The sequence below is a fragment of the Muntiacus reevesi genome, chromosome 9, assembly GCF_963930625.1.
Source record: "Muntiacus reevesi chromosome 9, mMunRee1.1, whole genome shotgun sequence".
In the NCBI taxonomy this organism is placed as follows: domain Eukaryota; kingdom Metazoa; phylum Chordata; class Mammalia; order Artiodactyla; family Cervidae; genus Muntiacus; species Muntiacus reevesi.
In genome coordinates this window covers 17,548,350-17,558,105 of record NC_089257.1, presented here as the reverse complement: position 1 = coordinate 17,558,105, position 9,756 = coordinate 17,548,350, and the positions used below count along the sequence as shown (strand labels likewise).

The window sequence follows — 9,756 nt, the reverse complement described above, 5'->3', positions numbered from 1 at the left end:
GGCAACCCAGGCCCCCTCTCCTCTGGGGGGATAGGGGGCATTTTCACTTGGGCTGTCTGCTTTGGTCGGCTTCCTTGCCCATTTTGTCCGGGGCAGGCAGGGGCTGGGGGCGGGGGGGTTAGCTACTTCACACAGCAAAGGTTCAGAGGTTAAATGTCTCGGTGAAGTCATGTGTCAGTGGCCGGAGCGGGGGATGTGGCTGAGGCACTGGTACAAAGATGAACAGATAAGCCCTGAGATGGAGACACAGGTCTGGCCTTTTGAAATCAAGTCATTTGCTTCTGGTCTGGGGTCCGCACCCCCCAGCCACCTGGACCACCCCCACCCCCCACTTCCTGCAGCAACCCCTCCAGGTGTCTCTGTTAAGGACAGAGTTCAAAGCAGCCCAGGGAGAGTGAATCCCTCCTGGTTTTCAACAGGTCCTTCCAGGGCAGCGGGAAGCCGAGGAGCGAGGTCCCCACGGAGGATCATCCCACCCCCAGCCCTGAGGTCCGGTCAGGGACGTGGAGGGGGCAGCGTGGAAGTTTCCCTGGAACACATCCCCTGTCTAGGGTACCCCTCTCCCCACACCCCCAGTGGATCTCCAGAATTCAGACGAACCAAGGGCGGGGAGGCGGGCAAGAGGGCAGGAAGGGGAGACGAGCAGAGGGAGGCCCCAGGGGCCCCCGGGGCGAGGCCGGGATGCCGTCCAGAAGGCAGGGACCGAGGCCGGGAGGGGACGAGGGGGGCCGGCCCGCCGGAGGAGACGTGCCTTCACGGCAGCGGTGGCGGCGGCGGCGGCGGCTGGAGACTGAAGGGGAGGAGGTTCGGGGAGGGGAGGGCGCGCGGGCGAGAGCGAGGGAGGGACGGAGCGGCGGCGGGGAGGTGGGGCCGGCGGGCGGGCGGGCGGCTGCAGCAGCCGCCGGCGACTCCGGGGCTCCAGGCTGCGGGGCGGACGCAGCGCCGAGCGATCCACCGCGGAGCCGCGCGAGGCCGCCCGAGCCCCGAGTCCCGAGCCAGCGCCGCGGCCGCAGCCGCCGCCTCGCGCCGGTCGGTCCCCGGACGCGCCGCCGCCGCCAACGCCGGGAAGGCAGCGGGCGCCGAGCAAGTTGCGAGCGCGCCTCTCCGCCCGGGGGAAAGTTTCCCCCGCGGCCGCCGACGCGAGTTGGCGCGGGGTCCGGCCGCTGCGGCTGGAAGGTAGGGGCCCCGCACCTCCGCGCCTTCCGCGCGCTCCGCCGCCGCGCCCCCCGGGGGACTTGGGGACCCAAGCGCGCCCTCCTCGGCGTGGTAGGGGTTGGGGTGGAATGGGGGGAGCTCCTAGGATGGCTCTGGGGAAGCCCGGGAACCGAGTTCTACTTCGGCTAGAGGCTGGGGAAGGGGCGGGGAAGACGTGCTCGCCCGCATCCGCGCTCCGAACCCGCCGAGGGCCGGCGGCGTCCCCCGGGGACAGGTGCAGCGCGGCCCGGCGCTCCGGGCCGGGTGAGTGGGGGGCGCATGCAGAACGGCGCCGGGTGGGGGGCAGGTGTGGTTGCGAGGTCGGGGGGCTAGGCGAGGGCTGAGTCCGGAGGGGAGGGGGTGCGCGCCACGCCGCTCTGTAAGAGGATGGGGGGTGGGGGCGCAGGTAGGGACTAGGGATTAGGAGCGAGGATCAGGGCTGTGGGGATTGCCCGCCCCAGCGGGGCCACCGAGGGCCGACAGTCTTCGGGGTCCCTGGAAGCGGGGCGGGGGCGCCACGCTTTTCTTCGGGGGGGTCCCCCTTGACTCCGAACGCGGTGTGTGCGGTTTGGGGAAGCCGAGACTCCGGTAGGTGCTCGGTGAATCCGAAACTCGAGCACATCCAGATTTAGGGTCGCAGCGGGAGAACGCTTGGAGGGTTGGCGGGCGCGGGTGGGTTCGCGCCGGCTTGGCGTCCGGGCCGGATTGAGGGGAGTTGGCTCCCGCCAGGGGGCGCCCTTCTCTGGCCCTTTCACCCCTAGAAAGGCGAGTCCTGGTTCCAGAGAGACAAACGCACGGAAATGCAGGACCTACAGACCGCAACCACAGACCAGCCCCCAACGCCCGGGGGACCCCCCACTGAGGAGCACCGCACCCCAGGCGGGATGGGGGAGAGGGTTGGAGTGTGAAGCTAGGGTGCCCCCAGTTATAACTGTGCATTGGAAAGCTTGGCTTTCAGAAGCTGGTTTTTCTTGGGCGACCTGGCAGGATGTCTGGGTGAATAAAAAAAATTCACCCTCAGAAAAACAAAAAGGAGGGGAACTTTACATTAACAGCAAATCGGTGTGAAATGATTGGATGGGAGAATTAACTTTCTGAGGTTTCTATGGAGCCTGAAACCTAAACGGCTGAATGCACCCTTTTTGTGAAAGTTGTACCTTTGGTTCCAGGGATCTGGCCAGATCCCTTTCTGGTGTGTGTGGTGTTGAGGGTCTTAGGGTGTATCCTTTCTCTGGGCACAGGGTGGGGTTGATGGGGGCGCCTTTCGCAGTCCAGTGGTAAATTTCTCAGTCAACAAGAGCCCCTCCTCTTGGGGTCTGGAGTCCACAGGCTGCATTCATCTGATCATTTCACAATTATTGGTGGAAATCTGCTGTGTGTCCCACTGTGGGACTTCAGGTGTGTGTTGAATCTGTGAGTCTGTGCTAAGGCCTTGGAAAGCAGAAGACTGCTGGCTTCTGTGAAGAGCATCGTCTTTGCCATGTGTGGGACTGTTCAACATTGAAGGGACACTATAGGGACTGTGGTCTCACTTTCTCTCATTCTCTCCCTCCTCCCAGCACCCTGAGTGAGTACAACTGAGCAAATCTAAGAATGTGCAGTGGCCTCGTAGTGGCCGGTAGAAATTTTCATCTTTCTCTTGGCTCCAAACAGTGGCTCATTGGGCAGCACCCCCACCCCCGCCTCCTTCCTCTCGTGTCCCCAGAGTCCCCTGCAAAGGTGATAGAGACGGGGTGGTCCTTGAAAGAGAGCTGAGGTTCTTGCTTTCGGTATAGCAAATGTTTTTTATTGGATGCTCTCAAATTGCTATAGGACAAAGTTGCCACGAAGAAAGAGCAGCATGGTTTTTATTTTGCATAGAGGAGGCCATGAAGGGAGGAGACAGAGGAAAGGGTGGAGAGGCCTGCTGTCTCTGGGTTTGTCTTCAAGACATTCCATGGGGCCAGAAAACAAAAGGAGTTGTTTTGTTTGTGTTCAGTTTTGTGTTTTATGACTCGTTTTTCTGCCGAGGGAAGCCTGCCCCAAACAGCCCTGCCCTTGGAACCTGGGAGTGAGCAAGGGGCCCCCACAGGGCTGGCAGGTCTGCCTTCTATCCATCCTCCCTGCCCACCCCCTTCACAGCCAACCTGCCCCGAAAAGAGGAGGGGGTTGAGACTCCGAGGGCATCTGACGTCCATGTTTGAGTACCATGTGTGGGCTCAGTCTGCTCCCTGGGAAACTAAGATCTCTGATCCAGTAGAATTTCAGGTCTCCTGGTCTAACAGTCCCCAGACACATTCAAATGGCAGAACTGTGGGATATCTTTACCCAGCCCGAGGCTGAAATGGCAGTATATGGATGAAAGTTCCAGGCCACTTTTTAGAGGCATTGGTTCATCTGGAGTAGTAGTTAGGACACCTTGGGTTGATCCAGCAAAAACTGGCCCCCTGCCTCCTTTCAGAACTGCCTCGTCAGCCCGGAAACAGCTACCTGAATTACTGAATGAGTTTTTAATGGTCTGGGGCCAGGGTGGGGTTTGGGGAGACAGAATGGGGATGGAGAACAGGATAAACCTGTAAGATGAGAGTGTCGGCCCAGGAGATTCTGAGGAGGCCTTGCAACTTAAAGTCAGGAGAGTCTGACATTTCAGGGCGCTAGGCAGCCCTGTCTTCCGTCCAGCGGGGGGCACCTCTCCTGGCCATGTCTTGTTCTCTCTGCCCCCGCACAGCAACGTGAACCGGGAGCCTGTCAGCCATCAGACTGTGGCCTGCGGACAGAGAGGGTGATGTTGTGACCAGTTCCTGCTGGGCTCCTCATTTCTGCCTGCAGACTTGTCCACTATATTTCTCTGGATGTCTCTCCAGCTTTCACTGTCTGCTCTTTCCCGGGAAGAGCAAATGGTGGCCCCTCTAAGGGACCCCCCTCTTTCCAGAGGGCTGCTTTTCCGGTCTGTTTCATCAGCCATTGAGAAGAAAAACCAGGAACATTTGTTCATGCTCAGCTGGGACACAGCAAAGGGAGGGGGCCCTTTGGAAGCCAGCACTTTGGTCCCCCAGAGCAGATGACGGGTTGATGGGTATTTTCGCAATCTGATGCTGTTAAGTAACCCGCCAGCCTGGGCTCCTCCTGCTGCTCGGGCTGCCACCTTGGACCCGCATCAGCGCTCTGCCCTGGGTGGTTGGGGGATAGAGTGTGCAGATAATGAAACGCTGATTAAGAAGAGAGGGAGAGAGAGAGATGGGCCTCAGTGTTTGCAGCTGGCAAAGCAGATCTTTCATCTCAGCACTTGTTATCTTCAGGTCCAGCCCTTGCCCCTTGTTGGTACGCAAGACTCCTGGTTTAATTAGTAATTAAACCACTTGGAGATGAGCAAAACCATGTGCGCTAGTCGTATGCGTGTGTGTACTTACTGATTGGCAACAGGATGCAGTGGAAAGGTCACTGGACCAGCTGGATCAGGAGTAAGGAGACCTGTGTTCTAGCCCCAATTCTATTGCAGCTGGAGCTGTGGGACCTCGAGTGAGTCACTACCCCTCTCTGAGCCTTAGTTTCCCCATCTCTCTAGACACAACATGGTGAGGCAGTTAGGCTGCCTGGGTTTGAATGTCAGCTTTCTTCTACTTATTAGCCATGTGACCGTAGGCCATGCAACCTCTGGTGCCTCAGTTTCCTGATCTGTAAAATGGGACTAATAACACTCCCTCAGATTGTTGCGAAACATCAACAAGATAAAACATGTGAAACGCTTAGCACTGTGCCAGGCAGGTAGTAAATGCTCAGCAGACGTTCAGTATCATCACTGTCATTATTATTACTTCTGCAGTTGCTGTTATTGTGAAATGGGGGAGATCAACGTTGACCCTTTCCAGCTCTGATATTTTGGGGCATGGTGTATGTGTGTGTGTGTGTGTGTGTGTGTGTCTGCTTTAGAGATGGAAGACTAGGGTGAATATTTTTGTTGCTTGTTTTCTTTTTTTCTTCCTTTCCCTGCCTCACTGGAGGGACTCCTGAGTTAAAACCTTGTGCGTGTTCTCATGATAGCCCCATCCTTGTGGCAGGAAGCCCAATGTGACGTCACTGAAAATATCCTGCTTTCTGGCACTTGAGGGATGATATTTCATCAGCTAGTAGATGCCCATCCTTTGTCTCCCACCCTTAACCATAGTACGAAGACCATATGTGCAGATAATGAGTTTAAGCTGATAAACAACTCCCAGATTCACCCAAATAAAAGGCCATCCTCCTAGAAGACACTTTCGACTTTAAAATAAATAATCTGGCTCCTCGGCTGCATTGCACTATGTCTGGCTGGCACTGCTTCCCTCTCAGTGTTCTGCCCCTCAGTCTGTTGCAGGGACGTGGGCCGGGCCAGACCCATGGTCTGGGCTATGTCAGCCATCCTGGCGGGGCAGCCTCTAGCGGCACCGCGGCCTCATCTCTCTCCAGCAGAGGCTGTTCTCTGAGCCATTCCAGCAATGATCTTCATGATGGCAGATGTTTGGGGAGTGCTTACCGTCAGCCAGGACCTAGACAATGCTTCATCTCACCTCCAACCCTGAAAGCTGGTTCAGATATCGCCCCCGTTTCACAGATTAGAATGTACGGCTCAGAAAAAGCAAGCCAGTAAGTTGGGGGGGGACTGGAACTAGATCCTAGGTCGATCTGTTTCACCCTTTTGTGATGTTTCTCTCCCATCAAAACCGCCTGTGGAGCCCCAAAGCCCAGGAAAGATTTCCCTGAGATATGATCAGATCTCCTCTTCTCTGCTTTTGCTCATCTTCCAGTCTCAGAGTGCTTTATGAGATGCTCTTTTTTCATCCTCTGTTGATTTCTCAGCCGTCCTGGGGATGCTGAGAGGTAGGAGATTTTGGGGACAAGATTGCTTATAGGAAGGGGATGATCTCATTCAGCCACAGAAAGTTGTAGTTGACAGAGGATGCGTGTTGGAGTCACAGATGTGAACTTGCTTCTTGTGCCTGCCGTTTATTGACTCTGTGGCCTTGGTTTCCAGTGTCAAGCGAAGTAACACCAGCAACCACAGCAGGTGACCCCAGACTCTCAGTGGCTTAACCGTGTGGGTTCAGTTCTCACTCATGCTACTCGTCTAGCATGGATCTCTGCTCCACACGGTCGTTTAGGGACCCCGGCGGATGGTGGCTCCACCGTCATTATAGCTGCACATCCTGGGTGATGTGGCATCCATGGTTACTGCAGAAGGAGAGGAGAGCGATGGAGAAGGAAAAGGCCCGGGAAGACTCCACTGCCTCAGCGGGAGGTGACACACATCACTTCAGCTCTGGTGCTTCGGTCAGAACCCCAAACCAGCTGCAAGGGAGGCTGCTATTTACCGGGCACTAACTCCTTGCATTTCTATTTCCTGGGTAGAGTGCTTTGAGGATTCACTGAGATGATGCATTTGAAGCTTCTAGCGTAGACCTGGCACATAATTAGTCCTTAAACTACACAGATGCTTCCTTTCCTTAATGATCCTTGATGTGCATTGCTCTTAGGAGATTACAGACCGTATACCTAGAAATGACCTCTGGGCAGATGATGTAGTGCCCATAATACACGGGAGAGAGGCAGGGCTCAGAGAGGCCAAGGGACTGGCCCGTGAACACACAGCAAGGGTGCAGAGCCAGGCCCTTGACCTCCGCCCCAGAGCTCCCATGGCCTCCTTTGCCCTACTGAAATTTGCTGCTCTGAGGACTTCTTCCAAGACCCTCCAGAGCCTACTTCTTCTGTCTCCTCTTCCCGTGCCCTAATGGGGAAGAGCTCTGTGTTCATCTTCTGTATGTGCAAGGGGCAGGGGGAGAGGAGGCTGGAAGAGGCTGCAGGAACTATCTGGAAGCTGAGGCAGTAGCCCTAGGGCATGAGAAGGCTTGGCTGTAAATACTCATGGTGAAAGCCATAGGCATTTGGGCCCTACATACACTGCTTTGGGAACTGCTGTGCATTCAAGCTTTGGGGTGCCCCCCAAATGACACAGAAAGTTACCTGGGTTTCCTGTCCCATCTCTGCAGCCTCCTACTTCCCCTTTCGCTCCTTGTGGGACTGAGCAAGTAAAGACAGGGAGTCTAATGAGGCTTCGCAGCCCAGTTTTTCTGAGAACAGTAAGATGGTCAAACTTTGATTGGAATCCTGACTCCTCTGCTTAGCATGAGTGCATCTTTCTGCGCCTCAGTTTTCTCCTCTGTAAAATGGAAAGGATGTAGAAAGCTATAGAGCTAACTAAGCGCCTGGCACTTAGTAGGTGTCAGAATGTTTGCGCATTCCTCCTCGCCCACTTGAGTTAGAAGGGAGTGATGCCTCTGGCCAGGGGCCAGCATCTGAAGCGAAGCTCCAAGTGCTCCCCGCCTCCCCAGCGTCCTCCCCTCCGCCCCCCAACACACCCATCCTTCACTCCCGTCTCTTGGATGGAGAGGGTCTGGGCTCCCATCCTGGGTGGCCTCGGGCTGGGCTCTCGTGTTGAACTAATGCGGCTTCCATGTGAAATGGGAGAAGAATTTGGAGCCCCGGCCCTTGGATTTAGGCCCGTCTTTTCATGTCTAATTACCACTGTGGGCGCAGGGCCTGGGGGTGCCGCTGAGAGAGGCCGCCTCTCTGGCTGGGACAGATTGCCGCATTCTCGCTGGCCAAGAGCGTCTCAGCCTCCTGGGAGCGCGGCGGCCCGCACCACCTGGTGCCTGGCATACAGGGCTCCCTCCCCAGGGCGAGCCCAGGGTGCTCATTTTGCCCACGTTTTTAGCCCCCGGGGAATGAGGGGCTCCTCCAGCCAAAATATAAACACCCCTAGGATAATGGGGATTTACTGTCCCCTCCCTTGCAAAAGACCTCCCAGGAATAGCTGATAGACTGGACACTGGGGTGGAAGGCTCTTTGGGAAGGTTTGGCTCCTCAAGACAGGATTCAGAGGTGGCCTATGTCCCCCTGAGTAGAGGGGATGATTGTTCCTGGGGGCACAGAGAGACTGGCCTTCCATTGCAGCTGCCACCAAGATGCCCACGGCTTCTCTGCGAAGCAGGGGTGGGGTGGCAAGCTAGTTAGGCTATGAGTCAGGCACTGTGAGGTCCCTAAAACACACTCATTCCCTCCTGCCCCCAGACGTCAGCTGCTGCAGCCCCTCCCCACTAAAGACTGCGGCAGAGCTTAGGACCAGCTCAAGAGCCCGATGAGGCTGTATTGGTTTCCCGGGGCTGCAGTGATAAATACCCTAAACTGGGAGCTTCCAACCACAGACATTCATCCTCTCACAGTTCTGGAGGCTGAAAGTCCAACATCAAGGTGTCAGCAGGGCTCTAGGGGAGGGTCCTTCCTTGCTCCTGGTGGCTGTTGGCAGTTCTTGGTGTTCCTTGGCTTGTAGACACATCACTCCAGTCTCCTCTTCTGTCGTCACAAGCTGTTCTCCCTGTGTCTGTCCTTCCTCTTCTTATGAGGACTCCAGTCACATTGGATTAGAGCCTAGTGACCTCATCTGAACTTGATGGCATTGGCAAAGACCCTGTTTTCAAATAAGGTCATGGACTAGCGATAAGGATGTCAACACAGCTTTGGGGGCACACAATTCAATCCATAACAGGTGGGTATGTTATCACTCAGGGTCACTCAACTATACAATTAGTAATGGGGATTGGGGGCAGGAGGAGAAGGGGACGACAGAGGATGAGATGGTTCGATGGCATCACCAACTCGGTGGACATGGGTTTGAGTAAACTCCGGGAGTTGGTGATGGACCGGGAAGCCTGGCGTGCTGTGATTCTTGGGGTTGCAAAGAGTCGGACACGACTGAGTGACTGAACTGAACTGAACTGAACTGAATCTCTCTACATTTCAGTCTTCTTATCAATAAAGTGAGGATTCACACCCACTCGTTGCCTAGTTATAAGCATCAGAAGAGGCAGTGTCTGCATCAGACATGCTCTGTCCACCACTGACATTTGTCAGATGCTGTTTTCCATGTTTGTTCCCTCCCAACAGTCTTGGAGGGGACACTAGTGGTAAAGACCCCGCCTGCCAATGCAGGAGATGTAAGAGACGTGGTTTCAATCCTTTGGGTCAGCAAGATCCCCTCGAGGAGGAAATGGCAACCCATTCCAGTATTCTTGCTTGGAGAATCCCGTGGACAGAGGAGCCTGGCGGGCTACAGACCATGGGCTCGCAAAGAGTTGGACACGACTGAAGCGACTTAGCACACAGCACACAACAGGCTTGGAAGGGTGTCGGGTGTTCAATACGGGCTTAAGAAACATCGATGCATGTGAATCATGACTAATTTACTTTCTTTTTTAACCTTGTCTTTGTTGGGGGGTACCTGTTGCCTCCATCTCCTCTCAGGCTGAGAATGTCTGGTCCTGATGAATTATCCTTGCTGTTTATCCTAGGTTCGCCTTCAGCACCAGAGATCACAATGATGTTGGCAAGTTGGGTTCCTCTCCCCCGGGGGCGGTATCCCGACTTCTCTGCACAAGAAGGGGGGTTAGCTGAGGCTTCCAGCCCCCGAGCCCATCCCACAGGGACCCTGGAGGGTTTGGAGGCTCAGCTGTGGAGGCCGAGGTTCAGATACACAGCTGCATCCCGTGCATT

General features: G+C 55.8%; 1 protein-coding gene across 3 annotated transcripts in view; it reads left to right on the top strand.

The window, feature by feature from the left end:
- The first annotated feature begins 883 nt into the window (after nucleotides 1-883).
- Nucleotides 884-9,756, top strand: part of TSPAN18 (tetraspanin 18) — a 198,556-nt gene continuing 189,683 nt past the window's right edge. For all 3 annotated transcript variants that reach the window (XM_065944117.1, XM_065944119.1, XM_065944118.1), the window contains exon 1: nucleotides 884-1,176. The gene's annotated coding sequence lies outside the window, so the exon portion shown is untranslated. The remainder of the gene's footprint in view (nucleotides 1,177-9,756) is intronic.